Source organism: Centruroides sculpturatus, unplaced genomic scaffold (assembly GCF_000671375.1).
Source record: "Centruroides sculpturatus isolate CEXI.00-Female unplaced genomic scaffold, Cexi_2.0 scaffold44, whole genome shotgun sequence".
Classification (NCBI taxonomy): Eukaryota; Metazoa; Arthropoda; class Arachnida; order Scorpiones; family Buthidae; genus Centruroides; species Centruroides sculpturatus.
In genome coordinates, this window is record NW_019384307.1 from 603,795 (window position 1) to 629,892 (window position 26,098).

The 26,098-nt window shown below is 28.5% G+C and overlaps 1 protein-coding gene across 1 annotated transcript in view; it reads right to left on the reverse strand.

The window, feature by feature from the left end:
* Positions 1-13,525, reverse strand: part of LOC111619523 (rap1 GTPase-activating protein 1-like) — a 60,576-nt gene extending 47,051 nt beyond the window's left edge. The window contains exon 1 of the mRNA XM_023361263.1: positions 12,820-13,525. The gene's annotated coding sequence lies outside the window, so the exon portion shown is untranslated. The remainder of the gene's footprint in view (positions 1-12,819) is intronic.
* Between the last annotated feature and the right edge of the window lie 12,573 nt (positions 13,526-26,098).

Consider the following 26,098-nt stretch of genomic DNA (forward strand, 5'->3'; position numbering starts at 1 on the left):
TTTATTTTAGATTTTTTAAGAAATGAATAAATATTGCCAGAGTAATATTCAATTTTGTAAAAATGTTTACATTGATAATATAATGCATATTCTATTAAAGAAAATAGGCCAGTCTTTCTGTTATGTTAAATTTTATATATAATAAATGTTGAAAAAAATTGAATAAATCTAGAGTTTACTGGGAAAGAACTGTAGTATGCANAAATTATTAAAAACTCAAATACGTAGTTTTTTTCAACGATTTTCGTTTTAAAAATCGAATTAAAATTCAGTAAAAGTAAATGTACTTTTTAAGACTATCGCTCGAACGATTTTAAGAAAATATTTAAAAGCAATTAAGTAAAACTCTTAGCGGGAACATTAGAAAAGGATCGAAATCTGTTGATTTCCAACGCTAATTACACCATATATCTGGAGGAGAAGAATTTTTAAAAGTAGAAAAATTGAGCAATTTATCCAAAGGCATTATTTTAGATAGATTAAAGGGAGATTTTTCAAAATATATAAAAGACACCGATTAAAATCTGTTTAAAACGTAATGGATCTTTCAACTAAAATTATCAGATAGCAGCGTGCACAAGTTCTTAATTTCCGCATAAATCGAGATAACAATTTTCGAGTCATTCAACTCTTGAACAGTTAATGTTGGCATGTTTGAAAATGCATAACACAACCTCTAATAGATGAGTAAAAACTCAAAATTATTATTGACTGTGATGGAGCCTAAGAGATTTCGAGGGGTTGTTCGTCCTTGAACGAATGATATAAGGATGTGACAAGTATAATTTTCTTAAGAAACGAAAGGAATTTCCTGTATCAGTCTATACGAGGAGGAGAGGAAAAAAAGAAAGAAAAAAAGGACAGAGAAAGATGAGTCGTATCACTTCAATAATGCTACAGTTTTGTTTTTATATAAATAAATACAATTTTTCTCATGAAGTGAAACAACATGTGTAGGTTTTTTTAAATAATATTATTATTAATATTATTATACTGAGAGAAAGAATATCCACGACGTGCGCACAGATGTCGACTGTACTTCAGAAAGGGCAGGTGGAGATGACAATCAATCTCTGCTACACAAAAGCGATAGACCAACTCACTCTTCCTCTGTATAATCCCACGACCTTCAAACATAACCAAACATAAGATATCAATTAACATTACTTTATCTGCAGAAAAAAAACCTTGTTGATCAGGCTCTGCGAGATTCTGATAAGGCACACCGAAAACCATGCGAGCAGGTGAAAGTATTTAAAACGTGTTCAATGAATAGAAAACAGCACCTAGAATCCAGCATTTGTAATTATTACAACAGCACGAACTTAACTGATAAGAAGAGAGAGAGAGAGAGTGAGTGAATTCGACTATTTTCTGTTGCAGGGGTCGTTCACTCTTGATGACTCATCTCTAGATCTCCGACTGCAGTGAGCTACTCTTAAATTTCTCGAAAGTTTTTGATCTTTCATCACAATGACATTTTCTTTTTCGAACTAGTAAGAGAATTCTACTTAGATTTTTCTCATTTATTTCTCCTGCACGGTAAATTCGTAGCAGGTAACGTGAGGAAGGAAGCGAAGAAAAAATGTTGCAGATTTAATGAGCCATTTTAGAAACCATCTGAATGGATCATTTTGTCTTCGGGCGTATTCTTTACCAGTGAAGAGGGGTGGCCACTGATGACGGAAGCTAAGTATTTAATGATACTTTCTACTCTCGGATTTCTGTTGGGATTCGTAAATTAGAAAATGACCACGCTTTCCTTTTGATACAAAGACGATTTTTTCTTTTCTTTTTATTCGGAGAAAACAAATTCGTTCTGGACTTGATCCTCTGCCAACGAACTATAAATGAAGAGAGTTAAAACTTACAAAGACACTATTGTCTTTCTCAATAGGCACGGGATTTATCAAACGAAACTACCTAAAATAGAGATTTTTACCTGTTAATAAACTAAAACCAGTGGCACAAATTGCTATTATTTAGTCTCCGAGAAAATCCTTATTATCATATCAATTAAATATACATTTCCTGATGTTTAATCTTTTAATTCTTCGACTGTTTGTAGCATCCGAGTCTCCTCGACGAAAGAAAATACGAGGAAATCTTTCATCATGAACTTACTGCACTAAGCCCTCTCTACTCGATTCGCTATCCAAACTCAAGAGAATGTTTATATAAAGCTAGCGATAATATTTTTTAAAAAAGGGGAGAGAAGACGTTGTGAGAAAGGGAAACTAAATATATCTCGTGGCGGAGTAGGGACAAGAGGAAGAAAAAACTCTCGGAGGACAGGCGTATAATAAAATAGACTAATAATAAAATATCCTGTGATCAACCATTTCCCGTGTCCTTCCTCTTAGGACGAGGGAAAAATAGAATCAGGATGTGTAGAGGGAGGGAGGAAGAAAGAAAAAAAGTAAAAGCATATAATTCCCTGGAGCCTGATAAAAAGTTGGTAGGCCGCAAATAACATTGAACCGTCTACAAATTGCTATATAGTCCATTGATTTCTAAAGGTTGAAAAACTCCCGTTGACGTCGTACAGATACATCAAAACAGCGAAAAAAAGGCGCGCATATAATTATCCCACGGAAGTTAGGGGCATTCTATGTCTCGAAGACCACACCCTGTAGTTGCCAGTCGGTCTGTCCACGGCCTTACCTTAACTACCAAATGGATAATCTCATCAATTATTACTGCCGAACGGATCATCTATCATACGATTAGCTTGTGCAGCTACGATAATCGCAACACAGAGAATTAATCAGAAAATGGGGCATAAATGGTCCAAACGCACCCGACGCCACTACCGAAGAAGAATACGAAGTGTATTATTAGATAAATTGGTAAAGTCGGTTGGAGATAACACTCCGCCCAATGCGGGAAATCTCTCTTAATTATCGATAAATGATAAGAGCAGTATGGCCGTCACTCCGCCCAATTACGAAGAATGTCATCCTACCATTTAAGAAAATAAAATAATAATAATATCTCGAATGACACTCCAATCGTATTGCCATCTTCCCGATAAATCTTAAAAGATTTTGTAGATCTTAAAAACAGAGCTAACTTATTATTTTAATGCACTATACGGCAATATTCTCTTAAAATTTTTATCTACAAGTAACGGTTAAGTCAAACATAAATGATGATCTAAGAGAAATGTCATTCTAGATAAGAACCTTTACAGAACTGAAGATGAGTATCGCTTTCTTCCACTCCACAACTGAAGGGAAAGAAGGAAAAAAAAAAAAAATGCATTTTTAACGTTAAGCACTCTACTCTTTCTAAACTTAGCGCTTACAGATCGAACACTGTTCAACAAGTTTTCAACGTTTTTTCTAAAAGAAAATGTACGATTTAAACACACGAGCCCGCTTTTAAAACGTCACAATAAAAAAAAAAAAAACAAAATAAAAGGAAGGATAATTGGCACTCTTCCAGACACCCACAGACTAGTTTTGCCCTTACAAAATGTCCGCTTTGGCTATAACGGGCCTGTGTTTGCCAAGCGTATGACAAACATATCCTTTACTACAGCAGATGTTATGTCGTCGGCTCGGAAATGAGACTATTCTGCTTGCAAGCGTCCCCCCCCACGCAGGCCAGCTGGTCTAAGTACAGCAGTTTGTATTGAGACCACTATGACCTCATTTACTCAATGCATTTCTAGATTTCTAACCATTAACAAGTTTTTTCTTCTCCTTTTATGTACCCACGCTTCTTCATAATTGCCCCTTTAGAGTAGCTAAGATTTAAATGAGTGTCCTTAAACGCAATAAAACGATTTTTTAAAAGCTATCTGCTGAGAGTTCACTAACCTAACCAATATCTGAACAATAGTACATTTGCGGATCGGGTATATAAATCCCATTTTATTATCGCAAATTAGAATAATTAAGACGCTATAAAAATGTTATATTATTTTATTTTGTTTTAATTTGCTTCTATTTCTCGTTCTAACCCACCTTTCATCCTTCGTACGCAAAAAATCCGGAACGAAACCCTGTAATCTGGACTTGAGCTTCGAAACCAACATCCATCCATCCATTACTGGTGCGTGCATGAGGAAACAAATTTCGAACTATCCAAAAAAAGGTATCACAAACATGTCAAGGGTATCAGGTACTACATCTAGATTTCAAAAGCGTACTTTTCATCGCCAGCTAATTTTCGTGAAGAAATTGGGTATGGAGTACGTGCATTCCAATCTAGCTGCAAATGCTACAAAAAATTCCTCAAACTTGAGAAGGTTAGAACGACCCACGATAATCATTCACGGTAGTAATGTGTGGCATATAGTCTCCCTTCAATAATTCACACCAAAACGTATCCAAGCGTTACGTCACGCGTTAGCAATCGCTTCCGGGAACGCGTGTTGCAGCGAGTTTTGTTCTAAAAAGCACCCATTTTCGAAAACTGCTCCAATCGGTACAACTGGGAAAAGCAAATGCGGGAAAAAAAAATTTCCTCCAGCCATGGCATTACACATTATATTCGCTGCCAAAGCGAAGTGTAAAGTTTTATCCACGAAGTGAGCGTGTTTAAAGAGGGGGAAAATCGATAATATCTATCTATTTTATCCCCGTTTTCTCATCTTCGTGCTTATATAACTGAAGCAAGAAGATCTATATTTCCTATCCAAGGTCTGGGGTGGTAAAAAATCCCTTCCCACGCCTCTTCTACAAACGAGAGTCGCCCACCGTCACCAAAGGACATCTGATCTTCAAGTAAATGTCCTTGTCGATGACAGAAAGGTAGAAAACCACACCAAGTTAACACAAAAGCGTTCGTGATAGGTAATTTATCAGAGACAACGCAACAACTCGATTAATCATCCTTTTTTTTTAACGCTTACAAAACGGGAAAAAATTAAACTTCGAACGAAGTGTGGGTAGCGATGATAATGATCCTCCACCTTCTTCCTGGTTGTTTTAGAAGCCGACAATGGATAAAAATCATCCGAGTGACCCAAATATCCTTTTCTCCTCCAGCAAAAAATAAAGGGCATTATCACAGATTCCCGAGAGGAGCCCCAAAATTTTTAAACATTGGCAAACTCGCGCTTCCGAGCAGCTGTCAATTTCACTCTACCACGTTGAAAAAAGAACGCCCGCCCGGTTCTGTATCGAGTATTATAAAAATACACGTGTATAATTATAATTAATGGGTTAAACTTCAATTAAAATCATTTTTCCCGCGAGCGAGAAGCCAATGTAAGTACACGGACATGTTGACAAATGTGCGGCATGCACGGGTGGGGTCAGGTGTAAGAGTAACCGACTGATAAACTGGCGTAAGAATTAGTATAAATGACAAAACTCACCGGAACGGCCTTCCATCTTAGGCACGTTGTACCTGTTCGTATTGAAACGTCAGCCGAGCAGACAGTGTGGCTGCTGTGTAACGGGACAGGACAAGCAACTCGGACGACGCGGAACTCGGCGCAGCCAAACGGAAACTGCTGTCACTAACCTCGACCCACCATCCTTTTTCAATATCTCGAAACCAGGGGGCGTCGTTTTGCATGATGGTTGTGCTGCTCTATGAACCCCGTTAACGTTCGTTAAGTTATCAGTCGTTTGATTCGTTCGAATACGCTAGCTTTAGTTAACGCCGTTACGTCATTACTTGACACGAGTCACGCTATACGCCAATGACTAGCACCTGGATTCGTTCCGACTTGCAAACACGTGATCTGTGTCAGTAAATGATCTAGACCAGAAATGACGAAGCAAATGATCTGTACTATTGAAATGATCAATTGTATCTTCTACATTACTCGAATAATAAAAGTACCAGTTGAATAGGGAAAAAACTTGCACACAAATTGGGCGAGGAAGAAATATGATGCATTCACTTGATATATTTGGTGTGTCATATTTATTTGTGTGCATTTCTTCCCTTGCTGGTATAGGTATGTGTTTTATCATTCAGAGAAAGCAGGAAGAACACAGTCTCTACAGATACTAGGAAAATGAATGTTAAAATTTAACAATAAGAATTTATCAGTGTTTTTTCACTTAAATTTAAGAAACTATCGACATTTTTATTAACTTTGTCTTGATTTGTTTAATTTATTTAAATTTTGTCTGCGCCGATGACAAAAAATTTATAATTTTGAGATGTCGGGTTTCGCCGATGTGGCTGCAGTATCGCCAATCTTTTGAATATTCTGTTAATGCATTATTTGAATTGAAGATCTGAAAATATAAAACTACATTTAACTAATTTACCATCTATAAATATTTTCTGTATCAAAACTTGATCATAAACTTTGAAAACCACAAATTTCAAGAATGTAAATTCTATACCAATTATCGGAGTAATATATAATCTATGTTATTTAAATAGGAAGGATGACACTAGACCTAGCCCACATTAAGTATTTGTGTGTCGTAACACCAGGAAATAAATAAGTTTTTAATGACATCTAATAGTAAGTGAAAAAAAAAAAAAAGATATGGCTTGAACTTGTATTCTGTAATATTTGTACAGCTGCTATGTTAAAATAGTTTTATTTTAATCCAGTTAAATCCAGCTGTTAATATTTGAAAATAAAGAATTTTCAATTATTTTAAAACTAGAAGGTAAAGATGCAAGAACAATAATTAGAAAGAACATGTTTACATATCCATCCTCTCTACTTATTAAGAAATGTTTACAAACTTGTAATGCTGTTTTTTTCCTTCCTTTTTTCCGTGATGATGCCAAGTTCGTATTTATGTAATCATTCTTAGTATAATACTTGAGATTTCTGTCAGCTCATTCATCACTGATTTTTATCAGTAATCTAAAAGATGATCTCGAACTAGTCTTTTAAGATTACTGATGCAAATTGTTTGTATTAGAGATGACAGATGAAGTTAATGAAATAGTTTCTTCTTGACTTTTAATAATAAACATAATGAATAAAAATTACCTTTAATTTTATTGTCAAATATAATATTCGTAATTATGAAACAAACTCCACTTTTGATTTTAAACATGCCAGTTCTTTGCGAACTAAAATAAATTCCATGCCATGCGTGACATTTGATAGTTACGGCTTTATAAATTTGCTGATTGCTTCTTTCATGCTAGAATGCTTAGATGTGAAAATTTTCCAAGTTCATTGTTATGTATTGTTTTGGGTTAACCCGTTTCAAAAATCTCTTTGACGTGTATTAATTAAAGAAAAAAAATTTCTTTAAAAAGATTAGATGTTCTCGGTTTAATATTTAGTTGGCTACTCTGTATCATGAATGTAAAATAAATAACTAAGACAAATTTGAGAAATATTCCTGTTGCATGAAATAAGTTAAAAATAGTTGCAATTATGTTGTTCAAGGTTTTAACAGAATGGGATAGTAATGGATGGATAAACATTTTTGAAGATGTCATTAAATAAACAAGTGTCAATCAAATTAAACACTCAAGGTGTTTAGATATATTGACACATAGTAAGAGGCAAGTACTCAAAATTGTTTATTTCTGGTATTTATTATTACTTAATCATACAGTTATTGAAATGCAATATAAATTATAAAGCAAAACATAAAAAACAGTAAAAAAAAACTTTAAAAATCAACTTCTAATTTTAATAAAACATGAAAATATTTTTATGAAAAGGTTGATTTTTTTTAAATTTAATTTAATGTATTGTGACCAAGCAAAAAATATTTCTTGGAGAAAAAATTTTTATTGTATTTTCTTCTATTCTCTAACTTACATTACAAATAAAAATATATAATATACAGTTCATTATAATAATAAAATTATATTTTAATGAAATAAAATATTTTTTAAAATACAAAAACTTTTAAATATTTTAATCAAGTTTCATATCAAATGTTTTTATAACTGGAAGAGTATGATTTTATAGATTGGAATGCATTCATAACTAAAAAATTTGTAGAAAAACAGGCTTTAAAGTAAAAAAAAAAAAACATAAATTTAATAATCAGAATTTTAAATAATATATTAAATTTCCATAATTTATATAAAATTAAAATATTATCTGTTAATATCCTCAAATTTTCATGGATGGTTTGATCTGAATATTCTATATTAGGCCCTATCCTTCACAGAATCCATTCCATTGTGGACCCGACTAAACTCGTAAGTGGCATGGAAAAAAAAGGCATTCTTATTCCTCAAAGAATAGAAAGAGTTTTTAAAAAGAAGCTACTCAAGGTTGAAATATATAAAAATTTAATTTAAAATATTTTTAGCTAACTATAAATAATATTTTGATATACAATTTATTTAAAGAATATTCTTATAATTCTGCCTATATTTAAAGCACTAAACAAAGTTTTTAACTGTGCTGCAAATATGGTTTAATGGAAACTATAATGATTCATAAAACAGGTTGACCTAGATATGGTGAATGTATTGTGTAAATTTACTTAAGTAAATTAATTTTTTGTGTAACAAGAATATAGATTACAATTTAAAAATATGTAAATTTAAAAGATTTTTTTGTTTATAATTCAATTATCATATTAAAATTTAATATAAGAATTTTTTAAGTAATGATTCAATTAGAATCTTTGTTAACTTTTAAAAAAATTGTTTAATTATAGTTAAGTATTTATTTACTTAAATAGAAAAAAATAATAGTATGGTAACTTTGTTTGTTATTAATTAAAAAACTTTGTTGTTGCTTAAAGAGTATTTTCATGCTTGAGTTACCTGAAATTTTTTAATAATGTTATGATATCAGAAAAAGGTTTATCTGGAAATTTGAGAAAGTTCACATGAATAAAATTTTGAATAATTTAAATTTATTTTTTTAAAAAAAACTGCATCTAATTCTAATAAAATAAATAGAAAATTAAAATTTTCCAATCTCATTTATTTCTAATGAGGAACTACAAAGCAATCTGGTGATTTATATTGACAAATTAAAAAGAAGAAAAAAACACTGATCTACATTCCATTCGTATGCCTCATGAATTCAAATTACTGTTTTCTATCAAAATTAAGATGCAAATTGAATGTTATCTCTTCTTAACTTTTTAAATGTATTAATTCTGACAAGTTACACAACTAATTTATTGAACTTTGAACTTTCTTAGTATATTCTTAATTAACAATATATATAGAACTTCTTTTATTTAATTTGTTAAAGATTTATAAGATTATATATTTTATATTAAAGTTTCTAATTTACTACTGATATGAAATTTGATAACATAAATTCATACATGTATCCATATGCTACATAACATGCACCTGATCGATGACTTAAAAATATTATTTTCATGAAATTGTTTAGATTTTTATATAATTTTAACTATTGAAACATTATAAGATAATAATGTATTGTGTTTTTTGTAATTGAACAGGTGGAAGGTTAACATAATACCATTTGGTGAGTTAACAAAATAATATTCCTTTACAATATTAATTGGATAATAATTCACTGTGCCAGAATCATATTATTATAGAGAAATCATGAGATCAAAAATAATCCTAGTAAGTAGATGTATTGTTAAGTTATACTCTACATAATTAATGTTACTGTAATCAAATTAAATTCTAATTTTCCTGTGTATAAATTTTTCCAACTAAACAGAAAATGACATAATGGATTGTTTTCAAGCAGTGAATACATTAACTGTTTGACATCATTATGTCATCATTTTAACCTTAACATTTTCATAATTGCTTGAATATTCATTAGATAAAAATATAAATGAGAATTTCAAAGCTTTTAATATATATTATGTTAAAATAAACAGTTTATCTTTTCATATTAGTGTCAAAGATGAAATGTATTATAAATGTATTGTATTGTAAATTTATTCATCTAACTTAGTGTTTAGTTATCGACTGTCCTCTTTTCTTGTGATTGAGGGACCTATTATTAGATTTTTCTGTACCCATTTTTTGCTTCTATTCACTTGATAACAATTATTAAATATAATTACTAAAGATAAAAAGCATTTTAATAACAGCAACAATTATGTAAAATATATTTATTTTAGATTTTTTAAGAAATGAATAAATATTGCCAGAGTAATATTCAATTTTGTAAAAATGTTTACATTGATAATATAATGCATATTCTATTAAAGAAAATAGGCCAGTCTTTCTGTTATGTTAAATTTTATATATAATAAATGTTGAAAAAAATTGAATAAATCTAGAGTTTACTGGGAAAGAACTGTAGTATGCAGCATAGCCCACTTTAAAATCATGAAATTTTAAACAGAGCTCTGTTGCATACTAAATAACTACAAACTTATAATTTAGAAAATAAGATTAATCCTAGTAACATATATATATTATGTCTGAATAAAATTAAAGAATAATGTTTAAAGTATAAAAATAACCAGTACAAAACATTATTACAGACAGTATATTGTTTTTTACTAGCAAAACTTGAAAGTTAACATAGTTTATTTACATAACTAATGCCTCAACAGAATACAAAATCCCTCTACATCAAGTTGCAAAATCTTTGAAATAAACATAATAGAATAAACCAGGAAGTTTTCTTTTATAAGAGAAAAACTGATTAATGGAAAGTTAACAAGATCTATTTTTAGCTAAAAACTTGCTGGAAATCTTATAAAATGATTTTAAAATACGTTACTATGTATAGAATAAAAACATATATTAAAACCATGTTTTAATTTACATCTTGATGAATAATGAAAGTAATTTTAAAATATTTAGGATATCCAGCTAAGAAAATTAATATTGTGCAAAAAAATAAAGCAGAAAATGGGAATCGTACGATCATTAAACATAACTTGACTATAATTTTAAGTTTGCCAAAAAAAAAAATAAAGGCAGAACAAAAAAGTTCCTAACTTACCAAAAAAATTTTGGCATTTAAATAAGAATGAGGAACAATCACTCACAAGTTGACAACAACAAAAACAGAATTCTTTTTTTTCCTTTTAAAGACCAAGAGAAATCATAGGGTGATTTACTAGATAAATCATTGTTATTTATTTTTATCAGCTTTTTTATTTTTATAATATATATTTTTTATTTTAGGCATTGTCATTAAAGAAAAATTAAAACTTCAATCCATGGCTCTTGAGACTTGATTTAAAAATATAAAAGATATCTTCATTTTAAAAAATGTCTTTTTTTGTTATGTTTTTTAGAAAGGCTATTAAAAAATGATGAAGTTGCTACTAGTAATAATTGCAAGAAAATCTTTACAGTGAAGATGATACAGCCATAAATTAAAATGAATACAATCCCATAAGATTATAATATGTAACAGCAAAGTCTTATTTTAATACATATGACAATATATTATTTTACAATTTGCATATATTATATTTCTGATACATTAAATGTTAGAAAAATTACATAAATTTTTAGTTTAGTGAATGTGTTCAATAATAATGGAAGAAAACTATAACTGCTTAGTAGAAAACATGTATCTAGATAATAAAAAAAAAATATCATCAATGTGATAAGTCACTTTACTTTGACAAGTAGTATCGTGTTCTAAATCAAATTTGGAGTGCTTTTGACTATCAGTACTGATATCTTCTTAGAGAAAACACTTTACAAATCAAATAATAAATGTATGTCATTACAGTTTTTGCATTAAGTATGATATAGATAAATGTTAAATTGTACAGTTCAAATGCCAATAATAAGTGTACAGATATACATAAATTACGCATATAAACTTTATAATTTTCTATATCATTGATATCCAAGATATAAATATGTAAAACAAATATTTTTACTTTTAACGTACTCATGTAAAAGTTAAGCATATTATTATTTGATTTAAAATTACATGAAGCATTCAGAAAGATAAGAATCAGCACAAGATGAAGATAATTATACTAAATAATTTATATAAACAGAATTAGCATGTTATAAACTCAAGTTTTAAGAAAACTCATTAATAAAATAAAAAATCACTTCATTAAAATTCATCTGGTTTGCTGCTGACACATTGTCATGACAAGTCAAGCATGCAGCCATATATGGATGGAAAAAAAGTATGATTATAATGATATTCTACAATATTGTAAACATATAAAAAGAAATTAGGATTGTTTACTTTCAAAAAATGTGTGTAAACAAAAAAGCAACCATTAAAATTTTATAACAGCCATAATAATTAAAGAAACAAAATGTGAAAATTATAATAAAATTATTTTTAACATCCTATTTTATTTTTTACAGAAGATATGACAGGTTATTATGATATAAAACAGCATGCTTTATCGTTATATTATGATAAAAGGTCTAAGCTACACTGATATGCAAAAATGAAAAAATATCAAAAAACAAGATAAACGTCATGTTAATAAGTTTATATAAGTTTACATTAAAATCTAATTAAAATGCTAATTGGACAGAGGTATGGTGTATGTAGCATGTGAGATAAGAATAAGCTTCAAATCTAATATTAATTTATATAATAATAATAATATTTAAATGTATTTTATTGGATTTGTATCCATAATTTTCCAACTGAAGTCAACATATGGTTATCACCTATACAAATAAAACTCAAGGTCATAAAGGTGAACAGTTCTATTGGATTAACAGAGAAATATCTATTTCAAATATTACTTAAGCCGTTTTAGATTAAATTTAATATATTACATTAAAGAATAATAAATGTTTTTCTGATGTAATTATTAATAACAATATTTTTAGAAGAGAACTGATGATTATTATTTTTATTTTTTATATTAAACAGCAGCATTTATAATTGTTTCTGTTATATTTTTAATGCAATTGTTTAAATATATACAAAATGCTTTTTATAATAGTAAATGACCAATATGAAGAGGAAATTTTTAAATATTGTTTAAATAATTAAACAATTGCACCTACCAGATTGGAAGAAGAGGCAAAGCAGATGGCTACCCCTGGAAAGTATTCTTCACCTTAAAGTTTACCAATAAATCGAAACCCGTTCGGACACATAAAGTTATCCTATTTAGACAAAAATTTGGTCCGTGAGGGATGGAAGGAGTAAGATACATAAGGACGGCAAACATGGGCGGATGCGAAGGAGGTTGTCAAGGAAGATACGTCTTAGCTGTTTGTTCACATTGATAAATAATACTTTGATTGAATATCTGTAGCGGCACCGTTAAAGGACAGCTAAGTACTTTGCTTCTACGATAAAATCATGGTGTAAGAGGAATGTTTACCAGCTCTAGACACAGTTGTTCGACATGGTAGCTCATTGGCTGCGTGACGAGACGGGAGGAGACGAAGGTCGTTTCAACGGGCGCCTGTGGAGAAGACAGAACTGCTACATTTATTGACAAGTACCACAGGTACTTTTTACAAGGGGCGCCGAATGAAAATCTAGGTCCTACTATCATATAGTTAATATTCAATGGAACTGCAGTGGAACTGTGTCAGACTTAAATTATTATATCAAACTAAAATTCTCCCTCGTAAGACAAGGCACCACACACAACACCAGTTAACTGACCATTAAAACTAGCACTAAATTAGGGTCCTATCGGTTTTGTAGCCGGAAAGGGAAACTAGTCATAGTACATTCGTGACGTAAGAAATGTGTTTTTGATAGTTCCTCATAGCAAGCCTATCGGGTTCTTGATCGATCTCCATTACTTCTACATGAGCCCTGGGCGAGTTTTTATGAAAGTGGACTCGTTTTATAGTAAATTTCTATTATTTTTATTAAGAACATTTATTGCATTGATTCTAAAAATTTAATAAAGTTAAACAGTTACTTTTAGGAACACTTCTGATATTCTTAAAAGACTGATGCTTTAATAATTAAAATAAAACTTTAATTATATTATTTTAAAAACGTTAAAACTAAAAGAAATTACTAGCTGTATATAATAGCTTTTTCCAATTTAATTTCTTTAAGATAATGTACAAACAGAAATTCATTTAATTATAAAAATAATGCTTTTATAGTATGTACTTTATACATAAGAAAATTTTAAGCACGTGGAAAATCTTATGTCCATCTACTTTAAAATTCCCTATATAAATCTTGACAAGCATGATGACTAAATAAGTAAGATTTATAACAATACTTCTAGTAGCGGTTCTGATACTTTATGGTTGTACAAGAGTATATATACTACTAAATTTTACATACAGACGGGTTTTAAACGGTAAAACACCATATCTATATCTTGTAGGCCTTTGGTGAAGGAGGCCTACACCTTGAAGATTTTGTATGATTTATATTTTGTTTATTTATTACGCTACATGATGAAAAATATGCAGTATGGGACATACTTTTTTTTATCTAAGATGAAACTAGTCTAGTAGAAGATGTCTTTTCTAAAAAATTCATTCAGAGCGAGAATGATTTATGATACGAATCAAAGGGCATCCAGTTGAACTAACGCTGATACTAAACATAAAGACAAATAGTTTGAAGTTTCTGGAATAGGATTCATAATTCAGGTTGGTATTTTCAGTTTGCAAACTAAACGAGAATATATTTTTCAAATTAATCAGGAATACTTCAGAAACATTTTTAAAATTTAGTATTATTATTAATTTAAAAAAAAAGAAAAGAAAATTACATTTCTTTAGCTGATTCTGCAAATTTATTATTCTTGTGATTAATTAATTAAAAATTAATTTATTCTTTTACATAAAATTGAATTAAAGTTAATTAAGAGTTAAAAACAAAATTGTAAATCCGTTTAAATCTAGAATAATATGTTAAAATTTTCAAGAATCATTCTGGTAAAATGCACATAATCAATGAGAATCACGCATCACTTGAAAGAATCACGCTTCATTAACCATAAATACATATGTATACCGGGCAAAATTTGGATATTTATGTTCAGTTTTCGGTTTTGAATAAATTAATCAGTAGACTGTTTATTTTTAAAATTTGCTCACTTGCAAGCCACAATGAATGAAATTTGCTAGGATAATTTAATACTTCGATTCGTTACATCAATAATTTTGTATGAATTTAATTTATAATAATGTTTGCTAGAGTTTTAAACAACTAATTAAAATTGCTGATCAGTAATTTATTTTCTTATTTAAAATTTGTGAGTAATAAATTTTATTTAGATAATTTTTATAAATATTCTTAACGTGGATAGAATTTTAAGTTGAAATATTTAAAAGTAACAAGAACTGGTACTATTAGTAAAACTAATCTTAGAAAGAAGAAAATTTGATTTTCTTTGAATGCATTGCATCTTTTTCCTTGAACAGAATGATCAGTGTAATAAATTGGTTATTTTTTTAAAATTCTATTGAATTTCTCGGGATTTTATACATAGGATTTTTCAGGATATTGAATGCATTAATTTTTTTATATAATATTAAATAACATACTTAAAAATATACAGTATATACAGGTTTATTTATATTTTATAAGGCTTTTTCCCAGATTAAAAAAAAATACCTTAAAATAGGTAGATTTCATGTATAAAATTATTCAAAAGTTCTTGGAAATAAAGAGAAAATTATATACAGTATTTTTTTAAATTTTTGATTTTAAGAATGCTGAATTTAAGTATAATACGATTTAAAACACTGACATGTGATTCGAACAATTTTATGAAGTATAAATAAAAGAAAAATTTCCATCCTATTCAAGAGACGATATTGAATTGGATGAATCTACCAAATGTGTTTTTCTAAGAACTTCCGCGGGTTAGAAATTCTAAGAACTTACGTGCGATGACTTCTTTTTTTAATTTTGATTTCATTTGCGGAACAAAAAAGTTATTTATTCTCATCTAACGAATATAAGGTTGCTTTTCTCACGTCTCTAATATTCATATCCTCTACAGAGGAATATTTCTTGAGTAATCAAGATTCATCAGGATCTTTCTCTCTCTATTTTTCCTTTTTATCGAAACAATTTTAAATTAATAAATAAATGTGTATTTAAACTGTACAAACTCTTCAGCATAATCTTCTAGTAAATTTTTCAATGAGAACCTTATTTAAAGTGAAACAAAAATTATACATCCAACTTTGGATTGTTTAATTAAAAGAATTTATTAAATTAGTCTCTAATTTTGGAAGAAAGCTTAATCTTGATGCATAGTTTGATGATAATTTTAAAAAAATGTTAAAATAGTAGTAACACAGTGAAGCATAAACTGTTTGATCAACTTCATTCTGAAGTAATAATTGAGTTTTTGATTAAACATGAAATTGAAGAAATAATCCCTTTTTATTTAGTAACCTGACTTTTAAGAAGTTTTAATGTATAGGTTGGCCCCAGGATTCATTAATGCATGGCCTAGAACTTTCCTTCTTAGAAACCTCATCGTACTGCTCATTATTTAGGCTAAATTTTGTTCTAATTTTATATCTATATCTTCTGTATAACGCTCGTAAAGAAATTAGGACGGGGCTTCATAATGACTTAATTAGGCCCGAGTGGTCCATAACTCAGTTAACTGAGAATATTATTTAAAAATTAATCGATGTAAGCAATGTAGCAATGTATTAAAATGCTGAAAATTATTAATTAATTGAACACGAAGGATCTTCGTTCGGACAGTTCATTTTTAACGTTGTTAATACAAATTACAAGGAAATATCTTATTGTAAAACTGTTAATTGACTTTTGATTCGCATTATATATTAGAGAATATAATTTTAAAGTTATAAATTTAACAAAGATGGTAAATTGAATATAGGATTAGGTTACTTTTTGACATAACACAAATCTGTGAGGTCGATTATCATTCTGCCAGTCATATCGTTATCGTAATAAGAGAAAATACCTAAATGATTTATTATCCCTTTTCGATAATACTTTTTCGATTTCGAATAGAATTAAATATCGATTCTACATTGATCATTTCTGTCGCGAGTTTCATCGAAGTAAAGATATTTCTCATCAACAATCGATATAGTACTTTAGAAGAAACAGTTTATTGATTTTAAAATAAACGTGGTTTTATTTATTATACTGTAAATTAATAAAAAAAAGAAAAAAGAATATTCTGGCAAACTTTTTTCATTTGTGGCTTCCCATAAATAAACTTTTCAGAAGAATAACTAAAGGTACATAATAACTGAATCCTTATGAATGTTTGTGTTAGCATGCCAGAATGAGATAGAACTGTATCGATTTTTAGGTTGCACTTCGAAAGTCAACGTTTGCTAACCCAAAATTTAAATAGAAGTTTTGATACTCAATGTGTAAATCTGTATTCAATAATTTTCTTCATAAAAAAATAGAAGAAAATACTTATCTAAATACGTTCCTTCAGAAGAATATCTGCAACTAGAACGAGAAGAAACTTCAAATAAGGAATTTTTAATATTTTAAGAAATAATTAATATATAAATAAATAATTTATAACTCTAAACTTGATTTTAATTAATTGTATAGAAATTGTATAGAATAAAGTCATCACTTAAAAGTCAAAGCGCTGACAGATAATAAACTCTCTGCAGAGACGGAATGTTTAAGTAGATTAATTGTAGTTAATTGTTACAACTTATTTGCCCAATGGAATATATTAAATCTGTTCTTAGTTTGAATAAATTGAAGTGAGATATGGTTAAACAATTGAAGGCAATTAATTCTTGTCGTTTACTAATTCCGCTAGGAAACAGTGGGAGAAAGGAATAACCTTGGAAGAAACCAGTTGCAAAATATGTTTAACAGCGTATTTAATGCTACGACTTTTATGAAAAAAATAGCTTCTGTTTGAATCGAGGACCTTGACACGTTGAATTTACGTGGGTTACGCTATTAAATTTGTCTTTTTTTTTTTTTTCTACAAATGTTAAAGGTGGTAAACTTTGATTCGATTTCTTTTATAAATTCGATGGGATTTTATAATCCAAGCAAACTTTGACAATTTCCTTTAATAAGTATTGTCTTTTTCCATATAAATCTTGAAAATTACTTTTTAATAAGACATTTTCCTTTTCCAAATCTGTTTAAAAAATGGTTAAAATTGAATTCTTTCATATTCAATGGGAAAAAAGGAAAATGTAAGGTTTTCTAGTATTGGGTTTTTTTTTCATATGTAAGTCTTGAAAATTATTATTTAATAAGACATTTTCCTCTTTCAAATTTGCTTAAAATTAAAACTCAGATTTGTTTTTGTTTTATTTTATAGCGAAAAAAAATGAATAAACTGAAATTCTTTGATAATATTTATGTTAACAATTGATTGAAATTTCATGCTAACAGGTAATTGCTATGTTTATGACTTTGCATGAGAATAACAAATATTATGAACTTCCCGTTTGTAATTGACCATGCAAGCTGTATAAAGTTACATTCGTGATACTGTTGCTATTATTTTTTTTGTTTAATAAGGATATGTATGACCACTTCATTCATAATTAATTAACCAAATCATTAAATAATAGATGATAATTTTACATCTTCATGCGGAACATATTTATATATAGATATATAAAAAAGTTTTTCAAGTTAGTTATGACCTACAATAAATAAGTCTGTAATAGGATTAGTATGAAGTCCATAAACTGGCGAATTAAGGCCGGTTGAAGTTTAATGTTTAATTTATTAACCTATGAGATATAATAGCAAGTTTCGTGCGGAAACATTAAAGATGAGAAAAGAAAATCTTATGTCGTAATTCAATTTAAATGTTGCATTGGTCTACATTATTCTTTTTCGAAATTGAATAATGAATTTTTGTTTCAGGAAAATCAATTTGCTCCAGTTTCCTAGAAAAAAGACTACTTTAAAACAATTTTTTCCTTTATATAAAGGGATCTAAATGCCTATTTAAAGCCTAGGATTTATACACAAACCGAGCTATAGTTTAAGGCCTCGCAATACGATGCTAGGGCCTTACACTTTTAATTTATTACTTCATGGAGGGGAGAGGTCTCATATATTATAGAACAGGGCCTCAACAGATCAAAATCTGCATATATTTTAAACAAAAATTATCAATTTAAATTTGTTATTTTAATAATATTTTAATATAATATAGGCCTATATATATATCAGTAAGTTCTGTGATGGATATTAAAGTTATCAAAAACATATAAATATGCACAAAAAAAATAATTATAGACCTAATTATGAAGATTTAATTTATTTCAGAGGTCGAAAAGAAAATAAATTAAATGTCTAGAACAGTTTTTAAAAGTAAAAAATTACCAATCAATTTTATTTTCTCTCTTCTCGGTAATTGAATTACCTAACAAGAAAAACAAAGTATAATAAATTATCGAAATGTAATTTTCATTAGATTATTTTATTAAAACAATTTTCGATTTTATGACTTTTTTTTCCCCTTCTCTCTTTCTCTCTTTATCCTGTATCAAATGAAGAAAAATATTGTATGATTATAATATCCGTATGCAGTGTCCAGATTTCAACGTGTCTGCAACCTTTTGACATTATCCTTTATATAATGAAGTACAAAAGAGTGTGTAGGTAGAAGAAATAATTCAAAAAATATCCGGCTTTAAATAATGTAGACTTTATAGTTTACTGTTTATTGTAATGTGAATTTTTATAGAGTACAGTCTTCAGTACACTATACTAACCATTAAAATAAAATAATAATAATAATAATAAAAGTGATTATCTAGCAGCATAAAGATGAACCGGATAAAAATAATCTTTATGATAATTTAAATCTAAAAAAATATATATATATATTTTTTTTATTTATTTTTCTTATCAACAATTCAAGTTCACCAGCACCGAAATTAATTTACATTTAAAAGAGACAAAAGACAGACAATTGACGTATATAAAAACTATTCATCATTTAATATGTTTTTATAATTACATCACGGACTACTAATTTATAATACGATTTTTACATATAAAGTGAAATGAAAAATGGTAATTTTAAAATTAAACCTGGACCGTAATGATTTATTGAGTCATTTATATTATCCCGAATATAACAATCGGATTAACAGAAGAAAAATGAAGTTGTTTCTATGCTTCAGAATTTTTTCTTTTGTTCTTTTTTTTTATTTATATATTTCTTTATCGAAAGGCATTTGCCCTCTTGAATAGTTTCGTAGATGATATCAAAGAGAAGAATAAGAGTTCTTCCTTCTATTTAGTGACTATTGTGTAGAGGCGTATTAGAGCACACAGCCCATAAATTGGAGCATATGATGTTTATTATGCCAGACACAATGAATAATGTTTGGCCCTCTTGCATAGGCTCTTCTTTCACATTAATTATAACCCAATTTTATTATTTACAACTGGAAATAAATAAATAAATAACCAGAAGAGGATTTTGAACTTATCTTTTTTATTGTTTATTAAATATTTTTGGCAGTTTCCCAATTTAATAAGATTATTTCGTCTGGGTAACGTCTTTTGGATTGATTCCAACGAAACGCTCTCAATGATCATCATCAATTTTTTTATACAGTATGCACTGTATACATTTACGGTTTGTAATTACGAATCGAGTGGTTACAGATTGTAATTTCGAAAAAAAGGAAGGAAAAAAAAAAGTATTTTTACCTTTAAAGTATAGTTTGACGAGAAAATTCCTTTGTGTCATTGTTAATTTGTGAAAATTATCTTAATGCCCCTAGCAAATTACGCTAATAAAACGTTCCGGAGAAGATAATTTAGTTTTAATGTTCATTATCTTTGTCATAACCGGATCGTATATTAAAGATACACTTGTTTCTTATTAATATTAGCAAATTTATGTTTACTTTATACAATAGAAATATTATTTATAACTCTCTGCAGAGACGGAATGTTTAAGTAGATTAATTGTAGTTAATTGTTACAACTTATTTGCCCAATGGAATATATTAAATCTGTTCTTAGTTTGAATNAGCCCGGCACACGTATTTGTAAAATCTAAGTGACTCGTACAACATGGAATTCATATAAAACGGAATAATCAACAGTGTTATAGGAGGGGGGTCGACTGTATTCAAACTACAGCATAAATTTACGCACACGAAAGTAAATTTTCTTGATTTTTTTTTAAGACCATTTACACTTCTTAGAAGACTTTATCTCAATGCTTTTTTAAACGGAATAATCAACAGTGTTATAGGAGGGGGGTCGACTGTATTCAAACTACAGCATAAATTTACGCACCCTACATCACTTTTTCTTGATTTTTTTAAAGGTTAAAAGACTAAAATTCCTCAGAGACGACCGAAGAGAAAAGAATTTATGTCAAAATATATTCCCATCTAAGGAAAAGATGCTTTTAAAAGAAGATAAGAAAGGGGGAGGGGAAATAGAGGTAAGTCATTAGTAATTATATAGAATAAGTAAGAAACAAAAGAGAAAACAATCGATTGAATGGATATTAATCAAGCCAATAGCTCAAGTTCATTTAAAACATATATAATGGCATAAATCTTAGATGAAATTATCCACTCTTGAGAATTCAACAGGTGGAAAGATAAAAATCAATAATGTCAATAATATGTGGGAGCATTTGTTTATATAAATGTATGCTGTCACAATGTTTTAATAATAAAATTGCTTAGTTTAATAAGTGATTTATTTTTATTACCTTGTCGTATAAAAATAGATTTACTGTCATTATAAATTTTATATTTTAATACAAATGCAAGTTTTCAGTTCAACAGAAAATTTAAAGAAATATGAATTTGTATTCCATCATATTTTTCCCGATAAGGACTAGAGAATGTCCTTATCAAGAAATGGATAAGGAAATTCTCTGACAAAAAGAACTTAGGTTATATCTCATCTGTCATAAGTGCTTGAGTTCTTATAACATTATTACTTTCTCTTATCCTATTCTTACAATTTACAAATTTTATTTACTTAACATCAAATTTGATGAGTTTAGTATATAAAATAAATATTTAATTGCAATTTTACATATTTAATATTGCACAATTGGGATAAATGTAAACATTTTTAGTGAGTAATGACAAGTCTGTGGCTTTTTCCATCATGTGACTTTTGACATTTCCGTATACACTACCAAATATGGAAGCGCTACTGATAAATTTACTTCAATTTCATAAACTTAAGATATCAATGAACAAAAGTTTATACTAAAAAAGAATATTGCAACAGATTCTAAGAAAGATCATACTAGCTTACCCATGCCATTCTCATTATAACAATTACTTTTTTGGCCTAATTAATTTCAATATATCAAAAATTTCTCGAGTCATTTTAATTAATGGGCAAATAAAGAAGGAATGGGATTTTGGCAGTTTCAGTTACAACAGAGTCTCTCAGAAATCGACAGAGGCTGGGACCACTTAGCTTTTTTTAGGCCACTAGCATATTGAAAAAATAAATACTGTAAATAAAATAGTATTTTATGCTAATAAATGCTAATAAATAAATAAAATACTATTTTATTTATTTATTAGCATTGTATTTTTTAAGTAATAACATCTGACTAAAAAAAAACAATTTTTTTCTTGATGCATTACATAAAAAATGAAATGGAATGAATAATTTTTAACATATATTTTTGAGGGCTTCATAAATATGAGACTTATACCACAGGAGGATCTTTTGGCAGGCACCTCTTGTAGTAGAACTTGAACTCATATGTTATGTATTAATCAGTTTTTAGAATTAATTAGTACATTCAAACTAATTTAAGTTTTATTATGAAAGAAAAATAATGTAGGCTATATAAAATAATATAGTTGTTTTCAAACGTATAATATGAAAGATACAGTTTTTTGATTTAAAAATTTGCTAATTATTTTTATACTTTTATNATTTCCTTCTCACAAATTCGCACTTTCATTTGATGATTATTATTTTAATAAACTTTGACTGAAGTTATAAATCATTTTCTTAAATTACTTAACTAATATACTAGCATATTGAAAAAATAAATACTGTAAATAAAATAGTATTTTATGCTAATAAATGCTAATAAATAAATAAAATACTATTTTATTTATTTATTAGCATTGTATTTTTTAAGTAATAACATCTGACTAAAAAAAAACAATTTTTTTCTTGATGCATTACATAAAAAATGAAATGGAATGAATAATTTTTAACATATATTTTTGAGGGCTTCATAAATATGAGACTTATACCACAGGAGGATCTTTTGGCAGGCACCTCTTGTAGTAGAACTTGAACTCATATGTTATGTATTAATCAGTTTTTAGAATTAATTAGTACATTCAAACTAATTTAAGTTTTATTATGAAAGAAAAATAATGTAGGCTATATAAAATAATATAGTTGTTTTCAAACGTATAATATGAAAGATACAGTTTTTTGATTTAAAAATTTGCTAATTATTTTTATACTTTTATATTCAACTGTATACAGTTACTTTCAAATTGATTTTAGGCAAAGAGGAAGAGGAAAAGCAAAAAAAAAATAAAATAAAATAAAATTATGATAAAGTTTAATGGTTTTCCTCGCATATTATAGGAAAATAAATATTTACTTAAAATACAATCGTTATAAAATATTTCTTCATAAATAAACATTGTTTACAAAACAAATTAAATTGTTTTATACATTAAAAATTTATCTTAATAATAAAAAGGTAAACATTTAAATGGAATTTGTATTATTACTTTAATGAGTTCATTTATTTAAGAAATTACATTAAAATAATTTAAATTTATAATTATAAAATTAATAAGTATATATTTTTTACGTAACTTTTTAAAATCAGATTAGTATTATTATAATTTACAAACAGAAAAGCATTGTACTTGAAACACACAGGCGTTCTAAATTCTTCATGGTCAGCCGCAGACAGCGCGAGGATAGTAAATCTTTGAATTGTGACAAAGATCTGTCAACATCAACAGATGGGAGAGGAGCATATTTAGCATATTTTTCACTAAAAACTCCAAGTTACTTAACTTTTCCGGCAATATTTAAAATTGCGTGTGTGCCGCCATCTGTTATGATATTTTGTTATTAAAATTTTTTTATATTTTTAATTACTATAAAATGCAAAAAGCTCAATTTTGAGGGTAAAAATTGGTTTTATAAAAAATTCTAAATGCTTAATAACTACTAAAATCGTCATTAAATTCGACCCTATTGGAAATACACACGACTCCTTTTATCTCTCTATTCCCCGACCTTTAATCACCAAAATTTAATAGCATCGATCCACCTAATAAATAAACCTCCTTGCAAAATTTCAGAAAGTTTCGACAAAAAAAACACAGGAGTTATTAATTAAGCTTCAAAGAGGGTGGACAAAATTGTGCCCTCTACACATACAGTAACATCCATACATACAGAAAAAATCCCGAATGTTCATTCACTTCTCGTTCAAAGTCCCGAGCCCAAAAATGTAAAATCCTTTGGGGTCATTTTTTGATCGATCTCGATACTCTGTTATATATTATTGTTGAATGAATATGTTATATAATATGTAAATATAAATTTTTTAATAAATTTCTTTGGAAATTATGATTATTACACTTTAAGCTTCTATGCATAACATTATGCCTGGAGTTTTCTAGTGAGAGAATATCTAGACAACAAATTTAGTGAACGCTGGTTGGACAAGAATTTTCTACGACGTAGCTTCGTTGATGTCCAGATTTAAGCATGTGAAAATTGGATGAATGTTAATTAGCCCTATCACGTGTTATTACATGTTACAATTGTCGAAGACCTGAGCAAACTCTCAGGACTTTTTTAATAGCTTTCAACCGTCAATATAGGAGGAGATGTTTAAAACACGAGAATAAAATAGAATAAAAAATCTGCGAGAAGAATGGTGAGAAGTATACAGATAACTCTTATTTAGCACTGTGATGAAACCTTCTGAAGTGCTCCATATAGGCTAATATAATTGAAAGCCTACATTTAATTTAATAGAACAATAATTATAAAAATATTTTTACTATTTTATTCTTCATTGAGTATTTGAACATATTCATTCCGAATAAGACTGTACTGTACGTGCGATCGGAAAAGCAGTCACAATCGTGATTAATACGATAAACTAACTTGTAAACTAACTTGTAAGTGCGTTTTTTACCGTATAGTACGTACTGTATATACGTACAAAATCCAATACTACAATAATTTGCTGTAATCCGACATTCGCCGATCACTATGTCTAATTACAAAGACTCTATTGTATTTCATAATAAAAGTATTTAGTCTACGGATTTTGTGGTAAAAATAGCTTAATATAACCAATTAACCAGTTCGTTCTGATAAAAAATAAAATCTAGCAACGATTTGAGTAACTTTCCCGGCTTTTATGAGATTTTATTTTAAAAATAATTGCTGTATTATTAATTTAATCAAAATAAATAACTAAAATTTCATGTGGCGCCATCTGTTATATCGTTTTGCTATAAAAACTTTATATATATTTGTAATTATTGTAAAATAGCAAAATACTTAATTTTGAAGGTAGAGATGAATTTTATAAACACTGTAAATGCTAACAAGTAAAATCTTCATTAAGTCTGAACCCCTCGCGATATGACACGTGACCTTCCTATATCTCTCCATTCCCTTGACCTTTCACAACCAAAATTTAATAGCATCAATGCCCCTTATATACAAGCTACCATGCCAAATTTCGATTTTTTAAATCTTTACCCCATTCTGAGATATTAAGCGAAATAGACGACAACCACATACACTTACGGAATTTTTTTGCCTTTTTTTGACTGTTTTGGGTTCAGGAATCTCAAAACGTGGAAATTTACAAAAAACTTGGAGGGTCAAATTTGACACGATTTCCATACTTTCCCTTGTTATGTATACATAACAGCCGGGAAAGCAATAGGCTAAATATCATCGATACATATATTTCTTTTTAAAATATTCCTTTAAGGTAAATTTCCTTCTCACAAATTCGCACTTTTATTTGATGATTATTATTTTAATAAACTTTGACTGAAGTTATAAATCATTTTCTTAAATTACTTAACTAATATTTAATTATTGTTTGTTTGTTAAGTTATGGCAACGCAACACTTGGGCGATCTGCCTAGGGGGAATGCCTTCCAGGAGGTCTTTTTAAGGGAAACTGGCCTCTATTTAGGCGTTACAGACGCGGAGAAAATCCGGAAAACTGCACGTGGCCAGCCCGTCCGAGCGCGGCGCGAACCCACGACCGAACTCCCAGTGATCAGGGACGGAACAGCTTGGCCACTGGTGGGCCAATATTTAATTATAAAGAGTATTTTTTTTTTTAAATTCTTTAACGTAATTTCTTTTCAT